The following is a 25,517-nucleotide window of genomic DNA, read 5'->3' as shown; positions in this document are numbered from 1 at the left end:
TTGAGGAGGTTTTGAAAACTTTGCATCTTCATAAAAAATTTTGAAGCCAACATCATAATACTGATAAAAAACACTACAGTTTTCAAAAACCTATTTTCAATGCTTCTTCCAGCACGAACTGTGTCTTCAGTTATCTGTCTATATGGTCTTTAAACCTCCTCCTCATATTATCAAGCTGTTTCAAATACAATATTCAATTTGAGGAAAATACATTTCATGTATGTTTTATATTTCAAATATAAAACCACATAATGGTTTAGAACTTAAACAAAATCAGGGCCTATAATGACTGCAATAATAATAAAAAAAACCCTGAATGATTTTCTGGAAGAACAAAACTTTCCCAAAACAATCAGATTTTTCTTTTTATTTTTTTTTCATTTACAGCTGCAAGTTGAAATGAAAAAGAAACTTGTTTCTAAGGAAGGAACATATTTGTATTGGCTAATCTGGGACACGATTTAGAAGAGAATGCTACAGAGCCTAAACATTACATTACTAAACCATTACTCAAGTGCTTTGTACAGGCATCAGAGTAAATTACCTAGTGCTGGCTGCCTTTTCTCCACTTTACCTTGAAGGGTGTTTTTCAAATAATTGCTATAAACTTTCTAAGTACTCTTGATTCGAAAGCAAAATAGTCCTCAGTTGTAAAAATTTTTAAATTGACTGTTATGAAAGCGTATTTCTAACTTTTCTAAAGTCATCATATTTCATACTCAGCCCCACGATCATTAACACTACTCCCCACATGGCTGTGATACTAACCATTTAGGGATGCTAAATAGAAAGGCATGCCGTGCAAACGAGGTATAATTCTATGCTGCATTCCCCATACCATATTACGAGTCACGCTAGAATTTCTGTGGTCAAGCCATATACTTCGTTAGGCCAGGCAGCATGTGATGTCACTCCCCTGGTAATCGTAAACATTATGCATCAATTTTATCTGCTGTTCAAGAGGAAACATGTAATTAATGACTGAGCCAACCATATCTAATAAGATGCTGGGGTCTCCTGAGTCCTATACGCAAGCACTAATCAACCCCCTTTAAAGCTCCCACTGCTGCCTAGCCCGCTGACTTTTCAGAAAAGTGCATCTTCTCAGAAAATTTAGGAAAATGTCACAAACATCTCCAAGGCCTCAGAGGCTCACCTGTGCTCCCCGCTGCCTTGCTGTGTGTCTGAAAGCTTTCTGAGATATCACTGCTCATGGAAGACAAATCTTCATCTCATTCTCACATGGCTATTTTTAAACTGGTCCATGCACTTTCTGTGACAACAAGCTCCAGTACCCTCATTTTAGGAAGTTGGACAGCTCTAATGTACCCCATTAATTTGGGATTTGGATTTTCCACATATAGACACGTATTTATATATCCTGATGTTAACTTAATTAGATTTGAATTACGGGCTATTTCTCTTGGACATTGCTCATACTTAATTAAACATTTTAATTTTCAACTGGAGATGAGGCTTACAGGAGACGTGAGTTTACAGTTCGGGCTACCACTTCTCATGTAAACAGGTCACCAATAAATATCAGAAGATATCAGTGAAGAAACGGAGTAAACAGAAAAATCATGGTGAAATACTATTTGACTTTTTGTGGTGCTTTATTTTGTCTGTCTTAAGGATAAAACAATCTTGCAGAACAGCATCCTCCACATACTGGACTTTTATTGATACTTTGAAGTATTGAAACTTGCTGCTGTTGTTTTATGGTTCTGTCAGATGAGAGTCCCTCGATGAAATACTTGCTTTGCTTTACATATCCTACGGATCCTGCTGTGGAATATCCCGTACCCAGGCTGTTTTCTATGAAGTGGTGTTTGTTCAGTCCGACTTGCTTCCCAGCCTCAATCCTTTTGGTTATTCTTCCAGCCTCATAGAAGGAATACTATCAAGAAGGTATTGGGGGGGCTCTTTATTATGCAGGAAAGGAAGAGTCCAAAAGAGTAGAGAGAAGGGCTGCCACCTTTGCTTCCTGCCAATATTTTCTGCTGCTGGAAGAAGTGCAGAATTCCTCAATGCGCCCTGTGTGGGTAACAAAAGGGGTGGGAGAAATTTGTAAAATGACCTTATTATTACCAAAAAGTCTGTATCTACTAATAAGACGTCAATTTCGCAGTGTGTAGATGCATACTGCTTTTCTTGCAAACATTAGTAAATCATATTAATTCTGTGGAGCAGATTGTACCACATTTATTTTTGTAAAGCAACACTTGCTAATACTGAGTGCTTCCAGAAGAAAATATGACTCAGCAAAGGTGACAGGAAGTATACTTTTATGTTAAAAAATTAGTTGGACCTTTTAAAAAACACAGATGCAATTCTGTCTTTTTACTTTCTTACATAGGGATGCACGCTGTCACAGCTAGGAAAAGCAATACTGCTTATTTCATTCTGAAGCAAAAACAAAAACAGAGTTATGGTCCTTCAGACGGCTCATTGGGGATATATATGCTGCCGTTTTGCAGGATGTGTGGTTCATCCCAGATGACTCGTTTCTGCTTTACCGATGTTGCGCAAGGCTCTACGCCTCCTGCTGTCAGCTCCCCACAGACCCCACCTCTCGACTCCTCCAGGCTGGCTGACTTCCCACTAGGCAAGAGGAACACTGGCTGCCCTAGAGCCTGCCCCTGCCGCCACCGAGTCCCCTGACTCACCCCATCACTTTTAATTGCAGACTTGGATTTACCGCGTGGGGTTTTCTGATCTGAGGTCTAGGACCATTAGCAAGAGGAGCACCGTACGCAGGTGACAGCAGAACACAATTCTGGCTCCCACGGCCCTGCAGCCCGGCAAATGCAAAAGCCCATAACAGCAGCTCCCTCTCCACGCAGTTCATCAATACATTGTATCATGCAATTACTTACCAATTATTATCTATGTCTTGCATCTGTCAAGCATTTAAATCGGTTAATTACTTTAGCTATGCACTAAGCATGAACAGCACTTGTCATTAGCAGGCTCATGCATTCAGCTTATGCTGCATACCTTTAAATATTATGTTTGAACATTATTTCCCGTATAAATCTTCAGGTGTCCTGCATGGTTAGTGCTGTCACGGACTACAAACTTCCTGCTCATTAGTCCTTTATCAAGCTGCTTATCAGTGACACTCCTAGGCACTCCGGTGGTTCAACCGCGTAGCTGTAATAGTTAGATTTCCTGCTCTCCAGGCCTGCATGACATTTCTTTAGCCTAAATTCTGAGGTCATATTTCTCAGCAAACAGCTTATTATCTGAAATGTAATTTTAAGTATCTTGCACACAAGCCACTTCCAGTCTCGTGTGCTACTGGAGCAAAGGTGAAGTTTTGCTTTTGAACACTCAGATGAGTCTTAGACCCAGATAACCCCCAATATCTCAATTTCACGTCTATTCTCGTGGAACTGATGGGTAGTGAACCTTTTAAAATCTGGATCTCCCTCCCGATCCTACAGAATTACAGAACGTACAGGCAAGCTCAGAGTTTGTTTCTTGGATCTCAGCCCTGCAAACCCGATGGCTCTCAGAGATGTAGCTTGGTAGAATTAGTTAAAATGGTTTAAGATGGTATCACTTCCCAGGTTTAAGCTCTGCCTCCTGGCCAGGGACCGCTGCAAGGAATGCTCAGGTTAGAGGTGAGGTCAGTTTGTATTGAGATAACGGACTATGAGTTGGGGTAGGAGAGACACAAACACATCCTGTTCCTCTACGAAGGCCGAAAGCTCTGTGAAGGAGTCTGGCATACTGCTGTGGGCATTAATCTCTCAAATTTATCCATTTAAATCCACCAGATCTTACTTGTCAGAACCCTTAGGCACTCAAATAATTTTACATGGTTGACTGACAGATTTTTTTATGTTGTTTAGGGCTACTTACATGTGTAAACCCACTTGTTTGCCTAGACCCATTTGGCACGAAGGCTGAAGTCTGCTGGACAGTCTTGGTGTGCTAAATCTGTCTAACCAATACATTTATCCAGTCGTAGGAGGAGAACAATGGCTGAGCACAAGCACGCCACTCAGTCTGACAAGCCCAAGGACAGTGAAGATGGCATTTTACAAGAACAGCACAAGTCATTGTAAATGACAGGCTACATGCTGAAATACAGTCCAAAGTCCACCAATATCAACTTACCAAAAATTAAACATTATCAGTTCAAAAGATGATGACAGAAGCAAAAATGATACACATTTGAAAGGTCTGAGTAGCTGCAAAAATAAAAGTCGGACTTCAAGTTCTCCTATTGTCTGAAATATGTCGCCTGCAGAGATGCTACAGGGAAAAAAAAAAAGAACCAAACAACAAAACCACAACAAAACCTCACCAAAACACAGTAGAACTGAAAGAAGGAAAAAGGGATAAAAGGTTGAAGTGCTGAAAAGTGTCATTTTCAGTGTTCCCAAATGCATATTCAGCTTTTTTCTTCTTGGTTTCTGGAATCAGGCAATTCAATGACCGTCTCAGCTTCAGTGTTACTAGTCTATATTGTTGCAGAGAAGTTAGAAAATGGCATTTTAAAAGACATGGTGTTTAGAAAGTGGGTAAAAATGAATCACATATCTGGACATTTCCAAGTTTATCTTCCTAAAAAAGATACTGATGAACTCTTTGAAGGTCTCAATGCTCAGACTCCGACTGCCCTACTACTACACGAAAATGTATCCTTGTTTCTGACTTTGCCTTTTGGAATGTGGCCTGTCTTCTCTGTTTTCTTTTTCTGGCGAGCATCTGGCCAGAAGCCCATGGATGCCGGAGACATTGAGCTCTACTGGCAACCAGACTCGCGCACAAAAAAAAGAATCTGTCTTTTGGAAATTTAGTTTTAATATTCAGGGAAAACTGAAGGCCGCTGGGGGCTGAAGATATAGAAGATGGGGAGGCAGTAAGGCATTTGTGGGAGGCTGTTGCCTACAACAAAAGCAGATTGCGCTTCTTCCACGACACCCGTGCAAAATTTATTGAAATTAATATGAGTCACTGAACGGATTTCAGAACATTTTTCAGAGAGATGGAAAGGGCAGCAACGCAGCTAAGCGCAGCGGGCTGAAGAGCTGATGCGGTGGTGACCAGCTGCCCCCCCGTGTAACATCAACAGCCATTAGATTAAACGGTGGGATCAAAACACACGCCCGCAGCAAACAATCCACTTACATTTTCATTCATTAACGGAAATGGTACTAACTACAGTTCATGTTGACAACCACACAAACCCGCAGCGTTACAAACTAAACATCTCAAAATAAAGTACAAAACCACTTTGCTATGTCAGGAATGTTTGTTTTCTTACTAACCCGCTTATTGTGTTCAAGCACCGCGTTCCCACAGCGGCCGCAGGGCACCTGGAGCGGCGCGGCGCCGAACCCGGACGGCTCGCCCGCACCCGGAGCCGAAGGGACCCGTTTCCCGTCTCACCCTCCGAGCGCGGACTAACAGCCCTCCGGGGCGGTTTCATCCGAAGCCTGATGCTCCAGCGGGGCGCAGCGCCTCTCCGGAAGCCCGCACCGGCGGCCCCGCACCGGCGGCCCCGCACCGGCGGCCCCGCACGCCGCTCCGAGAAGCCGGACCCGACGCCCACACCGCGGCTCCCCGCGCCGTCAGCGCCCTCCCGTTTCCCTCGGCACACCGAGCGCCGAAAAACTCACGGGAGGGCTGAGAGGATGTTTTTTACAAATTAATTTTGGGGGGGTTGACCAAGCGAACTCTTTTAACCCGAGCGCCCCAGCCCGCCCCCGCACGCCCCCGGGGCTCCGGCCTCGGCGGCCCCCGGCCCCCGCGGGGCCCCTCCGCGGTGGCGGCTCTCGACCAGCGACGCTTGGGGTTTCTTTGTTCCCTCCCCTCCCGCGACCCCAAACTCCCGTCCCGACGCCCTTGTTCCCTCCCGCCCCCCAAACCCGCTTCCCGCCACCGCCGCCACCGGTTCGCGGCCGGCCCGGGACCGGGACGGCGGGGTCGGGGGCGGGGCGGGGGCGGGGCGGGGCGGGGCCTGGGGGCCCCGCGGCCGGCCCGGATTGGCGCAGCCGCCGCACGTGGGGCCGCCCTCACGTCTCGGCGCTGGCGGCGCGGCGGCCGCGGCACAGCTCAGTAGGGCGTTACGCGCGGTCCCCGCGCATCGCCCGCGCCGCTGCGGCCAGGAGCCCAGCCCAGCCCAGCCCAGCCAAGCTCAGCCCAGCCCGGCCGAGCCCAGCCCAGCCGGCGGGAAGGTACGTGCGGGGGTGGCAGTCCCCGGCCGCAGCCGCCGTGGGGCAGGCGGGGTACCGTGCCGTGCCGTGCCGCGCCGCGCCGCTCGCCGCGGAGCCGTGGGGTGCTGTGGGGCTCCCTCGGTGGTGGCGCCGCGCCCGCCCCGCTGGGGCTGGTGGCCGCCGCGGCGCCCGCGGGAGGAGCTTTACGAGGAAGCGGGGCAGCGAGTTAACGATTAACTCCACAGCGGCGTCTCCCGCCCCGCCGTGGGCGCCCCGGGGGTGCCGGGCCCAGCGGCCGCTTTGCGCCCCCTCGGGGTGGGGGGGGGGGGGGCGGGCGCTGCCGGAGCCCGCGGAGCTCCGCGGCCGCGGGGCGCCGTCCCCCGGGAGGCTGAGGCGGACGAGGCGAGGCGGGAGGTGCGCCCGGCAGCCTTCCCTGCCCCCGGAGGCCGCGGGAGCGGGGCGGGGGTCCGGGCCCGGCGCTCGCTCCCCGCCGCCCCCCCAGCCGCGGGCTCCGCCGTGACACCGGCGATGGCGGGAGGCGCCGGGGCAGCCCGGCGGCCGCCGTTCCCCCGTCGCTGCGCCTGGGGGGATCCTCCGGGTGGCGGGAGCGGTACAGAGCCGGCCAGCCGCAGCCCTCTGTTTGAGCTAGCTTTGCTAATGCAAAACTAAATGTCGTCTTTATCCTCTCGGGTTGCACTGATGCTGTGAACTCTGAAGTTCAGGGAAAATTTTAACGTTATTTAGAGAATCGTATCATTTTTTTCTTCACCTTACTTTGCCTTCCGTAAAACAGGAGTTTAGGTTTTAGGAATTACATCACTTTGCAAATCCCTGTATCTTTCTGCAAATATAAGCTGTGTTTTAGTGTGTCTTCGCCTTGGCTGTTACCCTTCTGTGAGTCGGAACCAGTGCTGCTCCTCGTCACTGCCTGGCCAGGCTCGGCGAGAGCTTTAGGACTCTGCTTGTGTGATGGGGATCATTTGGCATCTCTTGGTGCTTAACGTTACTGAGGCGGGCAGGACCTCATCCTTCTCTATCCTGAAGTTGCTGGAAGATGGCAATATGGTATCCTGATCCTCTTTTGATTATGACATCTAAGCAAAGCTGCAGCATCTGACTGTAGAGGAGGTCTCTAACCTGCCGCCTCTCTTACAAGCGGGGAATAAGCAGAGGGCAGGGAAGTTGTACCTTGCTGGTGACGCACTGAGTGAACAAGGCAGAGGTTTCTTTTCCACATCTCTAGTTTCCAAGGACCCTCTGACTCTTGACTTTTTCTGTAAGTTTAGTTAGCTATTTTAATGAAGCCTTAAAAACTCCAGATGTGGTGTTTTTTGAAGTAACAAACACAAAATAAATACTTGGGGTGGTTCATGAGTAATCATGATGATGAGTTGGGATTTTTTCTTTCCCTCCCACCTCTATGAAATCTGACTTTACGGTTTCTTGCCCCTAGGAGGAATGATTCCCCATGGGGTTGATGGTAGTCTGTTTCTTTCAGTGAAATGTTTTAAGACCTTTCTGCCTGGGGGAATGCAGTTACGGTGTAGGTATGCCGTGCTAATTTCCCTTGTGCATACCCTTAATTTTCTTTAAGAATATGCCTTAAAAGTTGGATGGCACCTTTAAAGATACACTAAGATAAATTAATGAGAATAAAAAAAAAAAATCCATGAAACTTTTAGAGCGGAGTGAAAGCACCATTTTGGGAGTTAGCCTGGTCACCATTTTGTGATGCTTCCCCAGGTGGAGGAGTTTCCAGGTGGGAAAAGGTCTGTGAAGAATTGTGCTATAGGAAGTAAGGGGTGTTTTACCCCTGAGTAAGAGTGTTTGCTTTGAGGTCTGAGGTTGCTGTAACTCATGCGCAGTGATTTTGCATCTCTGTTTCTTTTATCTCCATGTTTCTGAGTGTGCATCTAGACATAGTCTGGATCTGAACAGCTCGAGTCAGGGAAGGGTGATGATAATACAATAACGTGTACTCTAGAAGGCTCAAAGAGAAATATTTTGGTTTTTCTTCCAGGTGTATATTTGGATCACCTCACTTTTGTGTGTATGTGTGGTTTTTAGACAGTGATGATAATAGAAAAGTAAGCTATTTATCAAATCCTCAGTATGAAGGTTTTTTTTTCCCCTCCTAGTTGAATATTTTTTTCATTACAGTACTTCAGGCTACTTATACTGGAAGCTTACTTCTTAAATAAGATGAATTCACCAGTAATACTTATTGTTTGTACTGTTGTATACATTTCGGAGAACTTAAACTGCATTTTTTAAAAAGAGTTACTTTTTTTAAAACTACACGGAATAAGATGACTTTTGTTTTATGATGAATAAACTTATGTGAAATGCTGACTCTGGAAAATAGTAGCTGTTGGTCTGTTTTGGGGGGAGGTATGCTATCTATATAATAGTGCTTTTGTTCTTTCTTTCTTTTTTTCTTCCTCTGTAACTTAATGTTCTTTTCCAGTGTACAGCTGGTAAGTTAACATTGCCAAGGTTGTACAAAAATGTTTTAATCACAGTTTTGGAAGCCTATGTTTGGATAATATGATGGTAGGACAAATTGATTCCCCCTGTTTTTAACCAAATAGGAATTTTATAGCTAATGTGTGTACAGAGACAAATTAAGCCCTTCAAGAGAGAACTCTTAATTTGCTTAGGCCTCGATTGGCAGTCTCTAGTGATATTAGGGATTTGAAAAATGGATGAATTAAAAAGCCTTGGCATTAATTTGAATTGTAGCCAGATTTGCCAGTGGATTAATTAATACACTTTTGCATATGACTGCAGCAGGCAGAGGTATGTTAACTGTATACAAGCATATTTAAATTTAGGCTTTTTGTTTGACTACTTCTTGTTCTCAGTTGGGACACAGTAACTAGGGTAAATCTAGATCTCATCAGTGCTAATAAACATCACCTGATGGCTTCTGGTTGCTTCTCGTGTAGCATTCCTTGGTTATACAAATCTTTAATAGGGTACAGCTATACATGTTTTGTGTGCGTGTCCCTGACAAACTTCTTAAACTTGGAGAAAAGGAGAGCAAAATAGTGACAGCAATACAAAACAGGAAATTTGTTGACAAGAGAAAGTACTTTTGGTTGTTTTTATGCCCAAACATTTAGACTGTGATGTGAATGGGGGAGCTCTGGTTTTAGCGGGGTGAGGGAGGGACTTTGCCTCTTACTGCATTTTTTTAGTTCTCTTTTCCCCCTCCCCTGAGTAAGCTGCTATCACAGAAACGAATGATGGTTTCTCAAGAAGCAAATGCATTTCTGAGGCTATATGTAGCAGAAATAAACTTGTGGAACATACTGGGTAATTGAGGGGAGAAAAGAGACCAGACCGCTTTACAAAATCATTGTATTCAAACTCTTAAACCCTCCCTCCATCCTGAAGACTCTTTTTCTGGTGGTCCATTTTCTTTCTCCAGTAGGCATTTGCTGGAGGCCCAGTTGACTTTTGGCATGTCTTGTTCATTGTGACACTCTAGGGCTCATAGCTGAGCATTAAGGTGTGGGTTTTTTCCATCATAAGCTTAGGCAGGCATCCTCTGTGCCTGAGGTCTCTGAAAGAGACAAAGCTGTGGGGCTTCTTCGTCATAAGTATAAAAGATACAAATTCCTTTGCAAATGGGATTGTGTGACTTTAGGTTAGCTCAATAATATTAAAGTTTCCCTTTCATAATGTTTCTTTGGCAGATAGTGTTGGGAAAGGATTCCTGGCTGTGCTGGGGTGTGTTGCAGGTCTGGGGGCGTTTTGGACTGTGATGTTCCTGGAAGGGTGGGCTGTGTTCTTTACAAGATAGCACTTACATGGGATTTCTGATGCTTGGAAGACCTAAGCGTATATATGTGCATGTTTCATGTTGTGAGCTTCTGACTTTTACGTGTAGATTACAGTTAGTGGTAACACAGCAACAGTACAGGGGAACATTCCAGATGTTTCTGACCTGTAACATTTTGATTTACTTAATAAAACAGGAGCGTTATGAGTGTTTAAGATTGCTCAGTCATGCAGAATTCTTACCAATGGTTATGAACACAAGTTATTTAAAGTTCTGCTGTTGTGAGCTGATATGGGTTAAAGTCCAGCACTGAAAGCTAAAATTCTTGGTCTTTAATCTTGGCTCTAGTCTTGCTGTAAACAATAAAGCAGTCACCTTTTTTTTTGTTCCCCTCCCCTGCCTTGACTATATTGTGTGGTAAACTTCAGATAATTTCCCTTCATTATCTTAAAGATTGCATGTGTGTTTTATATCTGTGAAGTTTCCAAGTAGCATAAAACTCGTGGTGTAATTAGTCAGATCTGTTAACCATAGGGGAGAACGCCAAATTATATATATCTGTACGAAACACTTTGGAGAGGCTTTGCAAAACAGGTTTCTCAATAGGTTCAGTTTGTCTTATCTCCACATAAACCAGTTCAGTTAAACCTGTGTCAGTAATAAATAATAAACTTGTTTTGAATTAATTTCAGTACAAGAAGTTAACCTACTCCAGTTGAACTGAGCCAAAATAAACCTGGTTAAATAATGAATAAAATTGTGCTGCTGTGGAAACAATGCTTTTTGCTTGAAGCATCACCGTATGGTAAGATTGGAAATGTAACTTTTATAAAATTTGGTGGTTGCCCTCAGTTAATCTGTGAAAGAGACCTTATAAATACTTATTTCTTCTTGGTAACTGTTGCTGGCCAACAAGTTTGTTTAGGTATTTTGGTTTTAGGTCTCCTTTTCTCAGGCAGGGCTGTGCTATGATTGCAGGCTGCTTTTAGAGGACACTCTCTTGTATCTTGCAATTACTTGCTCACAGAGCCAAAACTGTGATTCCCCAAGCTTGCTCATAGTTTTTTTTTCAGGGTTGTTGAAGTGCAAAACTGGAAAAGTAGAAGAGGAATTGAAACACTTTCCACTTGCTTGTGTATTTTGGAAGAGGGGAAGAACAAACACTTCACCATATGCAATCCACACTTGGAAACTCCCTCTTGGTAATTAATGGAAGTTCTAGGATGTTCAAGCTTCCTCTTGAATTGTTTGCCTTTGTGGGCCATTATCTGAGCATGTCAGCTTTCTCTGTTTAAAGAGACACAATGCTCATAGTCGTTAGTCATATATAGAAAGAAAATGATCAATTATTGACAGATTGGTAGTACTCTGTTAGAGTGAGTTCCTGTTAGCTCACTTATTTCCTTGAGCTTGTATGGCAGGTTCTTGACACTCTAATAAAAAGTGTCCAAATGTTGTGATATGGCCAGAGGTTAGTGACTAGTCTCTTAGCACCGCTATGACTTTATATTAAGCACTTCAGTTAGTTTTGTGGAGTGGGAATTTGTTCGCTGTAGGTTAGTAAGCAGCCCTGCCCTCTGACAGCATCCACTTCGCTCTTCTATAGGACTTGGTGTTGGGCTGTTAGCCTTTCAGGCGGCGTGTACTAGAGAAGGGATGGGTGCTCACAGGAGACGTGCTCCACTTGTGCCTGGCAACGCAAAGGGATGTCTTACTGGCTTCCTAGTGGCCATCAGTTCCTTGCTGATTCACAGCTACTGCAGGTGGGCTCTGCACCTGCGGCCTTTGCCAGTTTCCTTCACTGAATGCAAGTCATGAGGTGCAGAGAGACAAAAAAAGTGTCTGGTGTCACTCAGCATCTTTCCACTGGGAAAGACCGACAAAAGAACTCACATTCAGCTGCCCTTGGTCTCTTAAAAGACAGGTTTAGAGGTGGATGTGGAAACTCGGAATTCACAACTTAATTTTGGCATTTAAAAATCTCTATCTACAAGAAAGCGATTGCATGAAGAAGGCAATCTGATTTTAAAAATACAAAGAACCAGAAGGTCACAGAATTGCAGAACAGCTGAGGTTGGGCGGGACTTATGGAGGTCCCTTTTTTGCAGATCTCTCATACCTGTCTCTTTAAAAGACAAACTATGTTAAGATTAGCCTTTTGTTTGTTTGTTTTAGAAATGTAGAAAGGAAATTGCTGCTTGTAAATTCAGGAGGTCACTAGTTAAGACAGAATATCTAACTTAGGAGGTTTTGTTTTGTTCTTTCCCCTTTGTTTTGTAAGCAGACCTCTGACTGGGGTCAGGGAAGCATTCACAAGTGGAATGAAGTTCTTGTTTTCTAGACCTGAAATGTTCCTAACTCATGTTGTTTGTTTTTTTTCTGAGCGGTCTTAAATTGGGACCTTTCAGTATTCCATAGGCATCTTCCAGAAATGTTGATGTTACTTTCCTTCTGTTTCCCTGTGGCTTCTCTTTGCTCTCCTGTTGTTAGCAGTTTACATTAACGATCCGTACTGTATTAGAAGTGGCGGAAGAATGATCCTTTTTAGGCAGAAGGAATGGACTTCTTAGTATATCTGGAGATTTTAAATTAGTGCCCAAACTATTTTTTTTCGATCGGTAGAGAAGTTCAATTTCAGTGTAAATGCACTTACAGTAGTTTTTTTGTGGAAGGATTATTCTTGAGTGGTTTTAATAAAAGCCTGACTTAAGAGAACTGAAATCTCGTGTCAGTTGTTCATTTGAATTTTGAAAACATCAGTTTTACTGTAGGCTGTATGCATTTGCAGCTGTTCAGAAGTGACTGTCAGAGGAGCAAAGAGTGATTCAGCAGCGTATGAAGTGCTGGACACTTCCTACATTGCTGGTAATGTAGTAAGACCTGTATTTGACGAATGCAACCAAGGCTGACTATTTACATGTCTAACTTTTTTGCATGACAAACTAGTTTAACTGTTATGTTAGCAGACTGAGGTTGCTTTAAGGTAGGATATTCAGATCACTTTCAATTTACCGAGGCCTGAAATTTGCATAGAGAAATTCACAACTGAAGTGTGGTTTTTGAAGGTTCTGACTTAACTCCTGCTGAAATTGAAGAAAAGGCTGTAGTTGACTTCCTTGGGACTTGAACACAGCATCTAGGCGTGCTTTGTCCTATGGAGTTGCTTTACTTTTCTATCTCCTACGTATTTGGGTAGGTTTTAGGCATTTCTTTAGTATCGAGCTCTGTGACTAGGTGACGTGGTTCTCAGATGCGAAGACTATAGTTACAGTATATATTCCTGAAATACCCAGATCTAAGATTAAAGACACTCGTGGTGTAGCCGGCAGCTCAGCCCCACACAGCCGCTCGCTCACCCCCCCACCGGTAGATGGGGGAGAGAATCAGAAGGGCAACGCTCGTGGGTTGGGGTAAGAACAGTTTAATAATTAAAATTAAAAGAAACAACAACAGAAATGCCATGTAAAGGAGAACGAGAGGCGCAAAGCCCCGGGGGAGGGGGGAAGGGAGGGGAGAGGGGGAACGAACTGCATGCGACACAGCCGCCCACTGACCCGCCGCCGCCGCCTCCGCGCCGCAACTGCCCCCCCTCCATATACTGGCCATGGTGTCACGTGGTATGGCATGAACCTGCCATTGGCCAGTCGGGGTCAGCCGCCCCTGCCATGGCCCCGCCTCTCCCAGCCCCGCCCCCCCGCGGCAGAGCGCGGGAAGCTGGAGAGGCAGCCGCCCCCCCACGGTGAGGAGAATTAACCCCTTCTCAGCCAAAAACAGCACAAAGATTTTTCTTACGGTGACCATTTGTATCGTGTAAAGCTGTTGATGAACCTACAGTTTGACACAAACAGCATTTGTGCTTCAGTCTGTGCTTAAAACTGGTGACTTTCATGTCAGGCCTTGCATTGACTCCTGTGAGTTGACGGTGTCTACTTCGGGCACCTGATTACCCCCTGACCTGAGGTGGCCATGCTTCCTGTTGAGTCAGTGGAAGGAGTTTGAAGCCCTGAGGGCATGAATGGGAGCATTGTAGTGTTTCACAAAATAGTAATGGCATTACTTCAGTATTAAAAAGCTATTTCTGTTGAGGCTTTCGTGTGAGTTGGGAATAAGGCAATGCAACTTTGTGACTGTACCATGTATATGATGCTCGCTATGTCTGTTGGGTTATGTCCCATTTACACATCTTGGCACACCACCATCCCTGCGTGGCCCGACTTACCAAGGTAGTACTGAGCTGTGGATGGTTCTTGTCCCCAGCCCCGGGGATCAGTTGAGTGGGGGGTGTCACTTGAGAAAGCTTTGTGAAGGTATGAGAGTTCGCTGATCTGCAGTTTCTCGGGTTGAAGCTGGGACCTCCAACTTATTTTTAATGCCTTGATGGGATCTCAGATATAACATTCAACATCTTAGGACACACAGGCTTTACTTTTATCTTATGTGCTATGTTAACTCAAAGCCCTTATCTGACAGAAGATTAATACGGCAGCCCTTAAAGCAGTAAGAAACCCAAATGTCTATACCTTGATTAAGGAATCTAGTAGATGTGAGCAAACAGGGCACCTTCAGATCCTTAGAAGTACATAAAAAAAGATTAGTTTCAAGTTCTGTTCAGTTGCTAGATAACGTTTCAATTTAGGGGACAAGAAATATGCTGTTAAAATACTTTAGACTCTGGTAGCTTTTAATTTTTTTTTCTTTAAAAATCTTGCATCTTAACCTCCTAAAAAGAAAACTTCAAAGATAACCTCTGCCAGCTAAGAAATGTCTTGATTCCATTCTTTTTTATTAAAAAAAAAGTGTATGTATGTGTATATATATAACATGTCTACACACTCACACATGTTGGACTTATCTAAAATAAAACTGCTTTTGTTTCTGTGGTGCTTATTCTTGTGAAAGAGACAGTAATGTTTTGTAATGGGAGAATAAATGCTTATGATGGGCCTTGTAAAATCCTTTGTCATGGTTCCAGGTGTCTGTGGGTCCAATCCTACTTCTAGTTACTTGTGTGTAAATCTTCTAATTCATTCTTATTACAGAAATGACTGCTTATGCATGGAAGTGTGCAGGTCTGGGCTGAGATAAGGCTTGATCTTGTTGCCCTTAGAGCGTAGTAACAGTGCTTCTGCATCCCCATTAGGGGGTGGCGAGATGAAAGTGGGAATTCTCCAGTGCTATCGGACCCCCGTTTGTTTTGTTTGTCCCCTATGGAAGCTTGTGAAGCAGCGCGTACTCCAGATGCTGAAACACCTTGTGATTAGGTGCTTGTTTCAAGCAGTAATAGCTGATGTCTTCAAAGTAGTTCTCTGAAACCTTGGAGTAACTTTAAATATTGACTCCTTTTTGTGTGTGAAAGTGGTTTTCTTATTCATTGAAAAGCTAACCATGTACGGGGGTACAGTGTGGGATTTGTTCTTTGTATTCCATTTAGTTACTGGGAAAAGTTACTGTCTTTGCCAGTAACCCAGGTAGCACTTCAAATACTAAGTGAGGCTTCCTTACAGCCCCATCTTGGAGAAGTGATCAGGCTGAGGAATGCAGCTGTGCAATGCCTGTAGCACTGACGTGGCACCTGAGGTCCTGCAAGTGCTCACCAGATGCTGAGCTCTCCCATACATCCATGAGCTGGGTGTGGTGAACCCTCATTTGCTGCTGAAGTAGATGACCTTAAGAAGTCGTTTAAGGTCATGTTATACTTCAGTAGTAAAACTGCAATGATAATGCATCTTCTATTTCCATTTTTATAGATTGCCAGTGTATTGGACTTTATTTTTATCTTTTAAGCAATTCAGTAAAAGACTTGAAATCAACTTAGGGTGCATTTGAAATCCCTTGGTATTGGAATTTGGATTTATGCCATGGAGAATCTTGCCCAGTTGGTAAGACAAACTTCTTCCTCTTCCCAGTTTGTAACAAACCAGTTACGTTTCTAGAGTAAAATAGGCAATGAGGTATATGGACTACTATATTTTTTGCCTCTTTGTGTGTCTGTTGTGTCTTGCTCTGTAGTCTGACATAGTTTGTGCATGTACTCTGTCTCTGCACCAGAAGGAAATGAAATTTCCCAGGTGGAGCAATAAAACCCACCCAGATGAAGGTGTAGCGCATGGATGTTTCACAGGGAGCTGGTTTGGTAGCCAGACTTACACGAGTGCGTTTTCTCACTTCCTGCTGGTGACAAAGCAGTAAATCCAGGGTTAGTTTTCTATGTGTTCCCTCCACTATGTTGATTTCACGTTCTCACAACATAGGCTTGTCTGAACTGCAAGACGTGCCCAGCTTTGATGTTAGTGCTCGTATTAATTTTTGCCTTACTGTTTCAACATCCTTCTGCTTCTGCCCTGGTTCCAAAAGGGTGATATGAGATAGATGTGGCAATTTATCTATCGTGGCTTTGAAAGGGAACTTTGTTCTTCTGAAAGGGGGGTAAATACATAATTTTACTGGCCATAAGAGGAATATCCTTTTTATTTCATTCAGTGAGCTGCCCTGGGAGGGGAGAGAGAGTATGGATCAGAGAAGTGGAACCAAAACTATGATCTAATGTATTGTAATAAGCTATTATGAATAACATCTTCTGAAAATGGAAGAGATATTTTAGGACTTCTGGAAAGTGCAGCAGTTCCCATATAAACATGTCAGACTCAAAAGTGAGACTTCAGTACCACTGGAGCACTGAGCGGTGCAATGAGTAGCCTTCGTAACACTGAGGTGTGGAAGTTGTTGGAGGCGTTTATCTGATTAATGAACCAGTAGCACTGGTTTGGCTCCCCTCTGCAGACAAGGATTATTCTCGTGGCCTGGTTTCAGATCTGTGTTATGCTGTCTATTCTCGGTCTTTGTATTTCCTGCCTTTATAACTTTGTCTATTCTTTCAGCATTTCTCATCTTGTCATCCTTCATATATGTGTTTAGTCATCAGGCTGCTCTCTTTCAAACCTCATTTAGCAGTCCCCTGGGACTTCTTCAGGGATTTAGTAGGTGCCGTGCCTCACCTCAAATGTTAGCTTTTTGTCCAAAGATGCAGAAGTTTTGACTAGAGACTGATTTCTTTTATTGACAGGTTAGTTCTCCCCTTTCCTCATTTTCTTGTTTATTTATCTAACTAATCAGACTTTTCCATCTTATCTTGAAAACAAGGTATATTTGGGGGAGTAAGATGTGACCTTTTTTTTCAATCTTCCGTTTCTCTCTGCTTCCCATTTTTCTTCCCTTGCACAAAGTTTCTTCTGTTCTCGAGAGTTGCATATTTTAAATGAAACAATGAAGTTATGGATGATAAGGGATAAAAGGAAAGTGTTCTGTAAATGCCACTGTGGTATGTTCTGGGTCTTTCCAGATATGTTGTTACACACTGTGTCAGGAGGATGTAAAATACTTCACACACACTGAGTAAATAATAGCTGTTAGGATTAAATGCTTTTAAATTAGCAGAGCTGGACAACTTGTTCCAGAAAATCCTAAACGAAAAGCTGGAAAAAAATGTGGCTAGAATAAGAAGTTGAATGCAAAATGGAGGGAGGGCTGTGGAGTTTCGTTAGGTAACTAAATGGTTGCTCCTTACGCAGTAGTGGAGCAAAAGAAGCTAATGCAGTGCCAGCGCCAAAAGGAGAAAATAGGAATGAATGGCCACTAAAATAAGAAAAAGACAAATTTGGGGTGGTGGTTATTTGCCTCAGAGTAGGGTGCTGGCAGGTCTAATACATGTATTTTAAAGGTGTGCAGAGTATTCTGTTTGTAATAAAGCTTGAAACTGGAGAAGCATACATTCAAAGCCAAGAGAAATAGATCTGTTATCTTTTAATCTGTCGTTGAAAGGAGCAATTGATTTCAGTGTAGGATTACCTGGATAACAATATACAGGACATTGAAGGGCTGTCTCCTCTTCTAGTTGGCATTTTTCCGTGTTCTAGAAAGTCTGAGCACTTCAAATACTGGTAATATTTCTGCCATACTTGGAATTTTCTATTGCACTTCTTTAAAGTTAACCCTTAACAAATAAGTTTAGTATACATAATTTATGAATCAATTAGACATTTATCTATATCTGACACATCTGCTTTGAGATGGACTTATATTTTTGCATATCCATAATGTGCAGATTTTTGTTTGATGTTTTATATTAGTTTGAAAAGTAGGACTTAAATATTAATTGTCAATTTTAGGTGTCTGTAAAAATCTGCTCTTAGAGTATGAAGCTGAATAAAACCAATAGTCTGCTGCAGAACTTAATTTTATTTCTAGTATGCAGAAGACATCAGAATGGAAGTGGTCTGAGCACCATTATGTTTTGGATTGAAAATATAAATCCTGGTAGATGATTTATTGATTGGTTTGCTGTGTTGATAGAATAAACACATACTTGTGTCTTATCTTTGGACTGAACGGATGGCTGTGGTAAAAAAGAGTTTCTTGGAAGACTTTTGGAGGGTTTGTTAACACTAGATCCTTGCTTGATTCCAGGTAGAAATCTTTCAGATCTCTTTGGGGTTCCTATGACATTTTTCATTCCTTCAGTAAGCAGATAGTCTCTTTCAAATACCTAAATGATGCTAGAATTGTCAAGCTGAGTGAGCAACTAAAAATAATGAGTTGCAAAGAATTCAAAGTATGCATCCGGCTATTAGGGCTATGCCCACACTTTTCTGATATCATCCTCATTTGAAAACCATCTCTCGCTTTCTTCGCTTGCTGTGCAGATGGCCATACAAAAGATCGCTCGCTGAAGAAAGAATGAAACATCACTAGGCATAGCAGCTAAAAGCACAGAATGCACTTAACTCTGTCCTCAATATTGAAATCTCTCGTGTGGATTTAGAAGCAGCTCTCATAATTATGTATCTTTTGACAAATTGGTATCCTCGTAAAAATGAAATGAAAGCCTTTTAAGAAGTTGTGAGAACCATATTTGTATCGTGCTGTGTACCTACACTCATGGGTCTTGCATTATAGATGCTGATTTTTCCAGAGTTGCCTGTCCTTGCAGTACTTCCTGTATGAAATCTTCTTGGAGAGAAGGAGGTTCTCAACTAGTACTAGATCCTGTAGCCCTTAAGACAAGTACTTTGCAAATTAAATGCTTTTTTTCTTCAGGCAAATGGAGTGATATGTAGGTTGTTTGTTTTTTTTAAGGAAAAAAATCCTAAGCTTTGCCCCACCTCCCCCAGCATTTTGGGAGATTAACTTTGAAAAGTGAGTCGACTCGTATTTTTTGTCTTTGAAACCTTTCTAACATATAAACAGGAATAATAAAGATTTTTAGTACTGCAACACTGATAGTATCCCACCTTTTTTTTTTTAAAAAATTTGGTGCTATTGGAATATTGATGAAAACATCTGAACTTGTGGAAAGCTAGGTTCAGCTGCCATAGCACAGGACGACCAGAGGAAAGTGTATGTAGATATGTACACGCAGCCATTGTGCCACAAGACCCTTTTAAGGTTGATGTTTAGTGGTTCTCTTTTTTGAAACCTGTATGCCTCTCTGTATGTGTTGTGATTCATCGGTGGCCTCCCTGTACCTGTTATCCTGGATATAGTCTGTTAGTTTATATTTTGGCTTATCACTCCTCAAATACATACTGTACACTTGCACTGCACATAAACACTTTAAAAAAAAAAAAATAAAAAAATTTTAATCTTATATCTGCCAAGGCTTGAATTCAGACCTTTGAGTTTCTGGGGTTTTTTGCTATGGCTTGGGAATCAATTCTGAAACTGCAGTGAGGAATGTGGGTCCTGCTTTGACCTGAGGCGTGGAAGATGGAAGAATTCTGTAAGCCAGGTAGTCTGTTCTAAAGACTAAAACTTGCCATATTCAAGTCTCTGAAAAAGTTAGAGCTGTGATGGTAACATAACTGATCCGTACCACAGGAGGCATGAAAATGTTATTTGCAAAGTAAACGTGTGCAAAATTGAATGGGTCTGCCTTACTGTGTTTGTGGGGTATGGCTGATTTTTAATTTGTTTGGATTTCTTTGCTTTTGTCTTTTGCTTATATTGTGTTCAATGTATTATATAAATTACAACATCTGTGATAAAATGCATGGCTGAATCCTCCTTGCATAAAGGGAGAGCTACTGGAAGAGCTGTTAAATATAAAGAATTATCTGTGAGATCTTAAGTACCTGACCTGAAGGTGTCTCTCAGGGATTTTTCTAGCTGTTGAACATAATGAGCACAGAACATCATTAACTTTAAAGATACTTAGGTGTAGACCAGGATCCTGGCTCTCTGTTGAATGTATGACATTTATGGGTTTTCTTCCTCTGAGAGGAAGAAATTTCTCCTTTCTTGTAAGTCTGTCCTGTCCCTGTTGAAGACAAACATGCGTATGGAAATTAATAGGACTTCCCTTTCTTTCCTCCTTTTCCTTCCTTCTCCATTTTCCTCCTCCTCATCCTGGTGTACTTGGATTGCTTTTCTTTTATGTCCTGTTCCCTCCTTTTAACCACCCATACCCAAGTGAAATTTGGTGAAAACACTAGTTGCAGCAGAATGCCTACTCAGGGTACAGCATAAGTGTGAAAGCTTAATATTAAAAGGAGAAGACTTTAAAGAAAGAAAAAAGTGTTTTAAGCTACCAGCAAAAATTTACAAAGCCATGATATTTAACAAGGTGTAGAATGTCATGCACATTGCAGTGAAGAGTACTGATAGCAAAAGAATATTGGTAACAGTAATCTGAATAAGATTTTAACAGTTCTAAGACAAGTTTCTAGCTGATGAAAAATTGTTTAAAAATACTTTACTTTTTACTTCAACGTACATTCTTATAGCTCTCTGTCTTTCCTGCTGTGCTGTAACAGGGCTCAAAAACCATGAGTTAAGCCCTTTTTCTCCTCTTTCAGAAATGAACAGAGGAGAGAATTGTGTTTCTGGTGAAGACTGCTCTAGAGCTGTGTATGAGGAAATACTAGATCTGAATTGTTCTTATTGCAGTTGTGAAAAGGCATCAGAGCAGTAAATAATTCTACTGTGTAGTAGCAACAACAACTAAAGGACAGTAAACATTTGTGTTTGAACTTGAATGTGATTTCTGTAGTTCGGCTGCCTGCTTTTAGAGTAGAAGAGCAGGAACTTGTGGCGATTATGAGGGGAGTAGCAATTTGAGCGTCCACGTATGCCTTCTTCAGGTGTCTGTACCTTGGGCTTACTAAGTGTCAAATACCTTGAAGCAGTTAACATATTTGCAAAAGCTAAAAGGAATACCGTGTACATTTGAATGCTCAGCAAACATTTGCCCTTTATCTTAGGCAAGCTCACAGCTGTCAGAGTAAACTTAAAGGCACCAAATGTCCTGATACACTGAAAGCATGTCTCCTCAGTGTGAACACAGCCGTATGAGCTGGCTTCTCAACTACTGGAAAATAAGATCCTGAAAAGTAAGAGTCCTAACAGAAGGCAGAGAAAACCTGGCAGTGTTTGAAGGACCTTGTTTTTTCCCTCTGTACGCGAAATATAACATCTCTTGTACGGCAAAGATGGGGAGAGAATTGGGCGAGCTTCAGAGTCCGTGCTGACTGGGTTTGAGAGCATTGTGTGAAAAAATCCTGTGATCTGCTGGCAGAGTAATGGTATAGCCAGGGAGCATGGCTGAAGTCTACTCTTAATCTGGTTTGGGTGTTGATAAATATGAGAATGAAAAACAATTACATAGGCTTGAATGAAAGATTAAATTAATCTGATTTCATCATCACTGAGAACAGCAGTAGTAGCCAGAACAGCCTGTTGATTTCAAATAAGGTGTGCAGTGTTGACTTAAAAGCCCCTACAGAGGTAGAACCACATACGTTTTATGACACTCGGGTAACCTGAAGAGGTTGTAAGTGTTTATTTCACATGGAGCCTTTGTTTTCCCTTTTACCTACACCCCCTCCATTCATATTTTGAAGTTCTACTTCCAACTTCAATCATACGTGATTGCAGGATTATTGGTTTCCCTCTACCGCCTCTCCTTAAATAAAAGGAAAATAAGGTTATTACCGTTCTTGTTGAAAGTGTGTTGCGGAGTAATAGCATGAGGGCGTTTTATTAAAACTATGAAACTGTCCTGGATTGCTTTCTCAGCAAAACAGTTCTTCAAACAGAATGGATTTATGGTTCTTGTTTTATGAAGTATTAAAAAAATTCAGTCCAGTAATGTATTTGAATTAGAAGAAATATGCTTGAAGACCTGGTTAGTTTAACCTTTTTTTTTTAAGTAAAGTTATGTAGGAAGTGACAGTTGGTCACTTCTCTGTTACCTCTCCTCCTGCAGGGAGCACACCCAAAAAGTCAATAAATGCTGACTCTTACGGATTGGAGTAGGTAATGTTCCAAGGTATGGCATTCAGATCCAATGCTTTCCTCCTAATTCCTTTTCTTTTATATCACTTGCATAGTGTCGCCCTCCCCCCCCCCCCCCCCCCCCCCCCAAAAAAAAAAGTTATGTACTGAAGATCCATAAATTGGGGAATTTGGTAAATGATTTAATTTCCTATATCAGCAAAGATCATTATCGCTTCTTCTCTGTGTATTCAGGTTGTGGAATGAAATTTGGGGGCTTGAATTGCTCAGGGCATTCCTCAAAAGTGTATCCAAACAGTAAGCACAGGCCAGGAGTTACAGCTGGACTGAGTTGGAGCAGAGAATTGTTGAACAGAATGTGGTACTGTGGTGGAAGAAACAGCGCTTCCTTTTTGTCTGGATTACCATCATAATGTTGAAAGATAAAGGATGTTTGTGCAGATATAGCATGAAGGTGAACTTTTTTCTTAAACTGCTTAATAAAAAGAGACATTGCAGTAACTTCTAGGAGTCAGACAGTTCCTAGCAGACACTAGAAAGAATGATGACTGTATTGATAGTTAGTTGCATCATTTTTTTTTCCTTTCTGAGGTGGAGGTGGTGGTTCCTTTCATAGAAGATTTCTGAGATCTTCAGTTAATGTTTGCAACAGTGAGACTGCCAGCAAATGCTTCTCCAAAAATGCAATCTCATAAGGCAACTGGAGGTTTCATTGCAAGCATTTTTTTAGTCTACAAGTCGGTAGGCATCAATGATGTTTAGTGATTCGAGCTCGTGATTAAGTTTTAAAAAAGCATTGATATCATAGTGAAGCTTGCATAATACCAGTGCTAGCTGGTTAATGCAGATTATGATTATTTCTAAATTCTAGACTTCATTGGTAGTGCAGATACTTTACATCATATTCTGGAAATAGAAAGGATCCTTTTTTCTGAATTATTTTCCATGTCGTAGTTTCAGAGTAACTGAAGAAGGTCCATTTGCCTACCACTTTCCACCAGTGCCCACAGCAGTGCTCTTAGATCAAACACCCATGACTTTGAAACAGAGCAGGAAGAGAAAGGCAGTCTCCCCCTATGGATATTGTCATTATGCCCAAGTGAGAACAGCTTGAAAGTCTGGCCTTTGCATACTCTTTTCTTTTTCCTTTTTCCCTTTTTTCTCATTGGTTTAATACCATGGGTATACTGGAGGCAAACCATATAACCCCCTGTCATCATACGTGGAAATGCTGTCTCAGAAGAAAAATGGTGTCCTTTTTTTCAGCTGAGATAGTTAATTTTCTTCCAAATAGCTGGTGTAATGCTGTGTTTTGGACTTAGTATGAGAATAATGTTGATAACACACTGATGTTTTAGTTGTTGCTGAGTAGGTCTTATGCTGGTCAAGGACTTTTTCAGCTTCCCCTGCTCTGCCAGGTGCAGAGCATGGGAAGGGAGGGGGGACAGCTGATCCAAACTGACCAAAGAGATACCCCATACCATATGATGTCATGCTCAGTGTATAAACTGAGGGGAGTTGGCCGGGGGCGGCGATTGCTGCTCGGGGGCTGGTGGGGCATCGGTCGGTGGGTGGTGAGCTGTTGCATCACTTGTTTTTCCTGGGTGTTGTCTCTCTCATTGTTTTCTTTTCCATTACAGTTTATTATTGTTATTTATCAATTATTAAACTATTCTTATCTCAGCCAATGAGTTTTCTTACTCTTGTTTTCCAGGTCCTCTCCACCATCCCGCTGGGGGGAGGGTGAGCGAGTGCCTCGGTGGGGCTTGGTTGCTGACTGGGGCTAAACCATGACAAATGGCAAGAGGGAAACTATGTGGGACAGCAGAAAGTTACTAATTATGAAGGTGAACTTCCAACTCTAGTGTTTTATTTCAGTATGTTTTCAGTTTGCATCTGTTTATTTACTTGGAAGAGAATTACCACTAATTACTTTGATCTTTCCCTTTTTTATTTTTTTTTCCCTGTTAATTTGGAGCACTCTATTATTAAACGACTTGTTCGCCTAAAATGTTACTGTTTGTTACTGAAGTTCATAATATCTTTTGCTGCTTTGGCTTAGTGGAAGAGGTGTGCTCTCTGCTTGTAGATGAACATTTTGGTTTGTGCTAGAAGGTGTAACTGGCATCTTGCTTTTCCATACAATTTAAGGATACTTTTAATGAATTCCTGTTGCTGTTCTTCAAGGTAACTAATTCACAAGAGACTGAGAGGATGTTATGTGGAGTTTTGTATGACTGTGTTGCTGTGGGCAGTGCTTAGTAAGCATGTTTCATCACCCCAGAAGGTATGTGCAGTCTAAGCCTCATAGAAGGAAATAGAATAGAAGGAAAACTGGTGGCTGTTTCTGTCTGGAACGTGCTTGCTACAGGGCAGAACTTTGTAACTGAAGGCACGCACATAATTTGTTTTTGTAGCAATTAATAACCATAAGGAGCAATTTTGTGAATCGGTATCCTACGTTTTTCTTTTGACTTCAGCTGTCTCTGGAGAGTGACCGGATTAATTTAATGCTTCACCTAACCTCTCTTTATGAATGCACTCTGTCTCCGGTCTCCTTCTCCTTTTGGGTGCTTGGTGGCTCTCGCTGTGGATTTTTAGTTAAGTGAAAATGACAACTTCAGTGTAAATGACAGTTTTCAAATCCACTTGCAAACAGACACTTAAGAATTGTGCTTGATTTCTTGTAGATTGCATTAATCCTCTTGCACTGTTTTTAATGGGTTTGTGGGATCTCTTTAGCAGCTGGAAAGGAGCCTGCCTTCTAACACTTGGCAGCATCACCATTTATTGTTCATACAACGTTTCATCTACTACTTGCTGCAAAAGTGCTGAGCTGTTCTGGCATGGATGCACATGACCTATGAGTCTGAATACATTTACTGTATGCATAAGCGCTGCAATTACCTTATGTGTCACGAGTATGGGCATGATATAATACAGAATGCTGATGAGACAGCAATGCTTGGCAGAGTGATGTAATTTAAGTGTGATGCAAACAAGATGTGCATCTGTCAGACGTGAGCTTTATGCTCTGTAATGAGTACAAATGGTTGCCTTTTGGAAGGACAGATGTCTACTGTTTTGATCTGTCAAATGCAAGATGACATGATTATCAAGTATTAAATAAAAGCTCTTTATTTTTTTTTGTTTTACATGTGGGTTTAGAAGACTGAGATCTGTACTTCTTATGCTGTTCAAACTAATTTTACATTAACACATGGACAATAGTTCCTGGTTTTAAAATGCCAGATTCCTAGCTTTATTAC

The 25,517-nt window shown here is 42.4% G+C and overlaps 1 protein-coding gene across 2 annotated transcripts in view; it reads left to right on the top strand.

Annotated features, from left to right (window-relative positions):
- Positions 1 to 6,017: 6,017 nt before the first annotated feature.
- Positions 6,018 to 25,517, top strand: part of STXBP6 (syntaxin binding protein 6) — a 130,785-nt gene continuing 111,285 nt past the window's right edge. Inside the window, exon 1 of one of the 2 annotated variants that reach the window (XM_064460177.1) lies at positions 6,018 to 6,194. The gene's annotated coding sequence lies outside the window, so the exon portion shown is untranslated. The remainder of the gene's footprint in view (positions 6,195 to 25,517) is intronic. The other variant, XM_064460179.1, reaches the window with a different exon arrangement.

The sequence above is a fragment of the Phalacrocorax carbo genome, chromosome 9, assembly GCF_963921805.1.
Source record: "Phalacrocorax carbo chromosome 9, bPhaCar2.1, whole genome shotgun sequence".
NCBI classification, from domain to species: Eukaryota; Metazoa; Chordata; class Aves; order Suliformes; family Phalacrocoracidae; genus Phalacrocorax; species Phalacrocorax carbo.
The sequence above is the reverse complement of the archived record's forward strand: the minus strand, read 5'-3'. Positions and strand labels throughout refer to the sequence as shown.